At 47.1% G+C, this 1,487-nt stretch overlaps 1 pseudogene; it reads left to right on the top strand.

The window, feature by feature from the left end:
* Positions 1–1,487, top strand: part of LOC114892656 — an 8,966-nt pseudogene that overhangs the window by 7,248 nt on the left and 231 nt on the right.

Below are 1,487 nucleotides of genomic sequence, written 5' to 3'. Positions count from 1 at the left end.
TTTATGGCAGCCCAGTATGATAAAACTGCAGGCACCAAAAACATGGTCCCTCTATATCCATCACTTTCTGCCAGGCTTGCTCAGGGAACACCATCTCAAATTCCCAGACAGGGGCACAGCCTTTCACTTCCCTACCAAGAAGGAAGTGAGGTATATTACTATAACCAAGGCACATTGGGGTCTTTAATCTTTGGAGAACTTGGCTCCTGCATGCAATCTTATGGCTCTGTGTCATACAGAGTAAGTAGGGTCTCTGTGCAACCAGAAATGGTAATGGTACTAAAGGAGATCCAGCTCACAAATATCCAACCACCAGCTTCCAGCTCTGGAATCTACTACCCTGTGTCTGCTCAACCCATCACAGAAACAAGTTTTAAAGAAATCCCTGATATTCACCAGATCCTCGCCTGCACTGATCCCCTCAGCCAAAGGAGCAGCCTGGATCTGAAAATGCTGAACTGGGAAAGAACAGCCTGAGTCTTGAGGACCTAGGGACACCTAAAAATGGGATGGAATCTAGCAGTGGTTTTCCAGATATTACTACACTGGCGGAGGGTACTCACCTTCCACAGCTCTTTAATTCTTTGAAAGATCTTGATCAACAGAAAGGTCCCAACGTGATCAAAGCCAAAGACAACAGAGCCACTAAGGCGAATAAGGTGCAGGAAAAGCCAAGTGTCATAAAGTTTCCCTCTGATCAAACCAGGAAGAACAAACATAAAGCCTCTGAACCTATCAGTGGTGCTCCCAAGGCCAAAATCCAGCCAAAGAATCCAGATTGCCTGTTAGGGAGAGAAGTGGTTCTATGCAATGCTGCAGTCAGTGACTGGGCTCCTGTGAACACGGCCAAGGATTCTAAAGGCAAACCTCAGAAAGCTGCATCCAGAAAGGTCAGCAAAACGAAGAGCCATGGGCAGGAAAAGAACAAAAGCACCAGAGGAAGGAAGAAGGCTGAAGAGAATAAGCAGTCAGGGAACAAAGTCAAAGCAGAAGAGAAGTCAACAATTCCCCAGACAAAGCAAAAGCAACACCAAATTGAGCTTATCCAAGAGAGCATTAAAAAGCCTTGAACCTCCCTAGGCATGCGCATGCTGGAATCTGTGAAAGTTTTTCATGCACTGGGGAAGAAAAATGATAAGAAAACTGGTCTCTCTTCTTTTCGGGTCTTGGGAAATTCAAGCAACACTAAAGACCTCCAGCCACCCCAAGCATCCAGCCATAGCGGAATACCCCACGTGAGGGTAAGGGTCCTGAGAAAACTCAAGTCGAAGCACAGAAACCAGACAGCAGTGTTGAAAAAGAGTGTCCATTTCCATCCTAGTATGAGCGACTGCCTCCTAGGAAGGTCAAAGTTGATACCTCAGCCTTTTTCTGCCTGGGAAATGCCTCAAGCTCGACCTGCTCCTCAGAGGCCACAGTCTCTGGCCTCACATCAGCCTGCTGTTGCTGACCGTGCCCACCCTGCTTCTACTAACTCAGCTCAACCT

Source organism: Monodon monoceros, unplaced genomic scaffold (assembly GCF_005190385.1).
Source record: "Monodon monoceros isolate NGI ecotype Baffin Bay Population unplaced genomic scaffold, NGI_Narwhal_1 Super_Scaffold_1, whole genome shotgun sequence".
NCBI classification, from domain to species: Eukaryota; Metazoa; Chordata; class Mammalia; order Artiodactyla; family Monodontidae; genus Monodon; species Monodon monoceros.
This window is presented reverse-complemented; position numbering and strand designations above follow the sequence as displayed.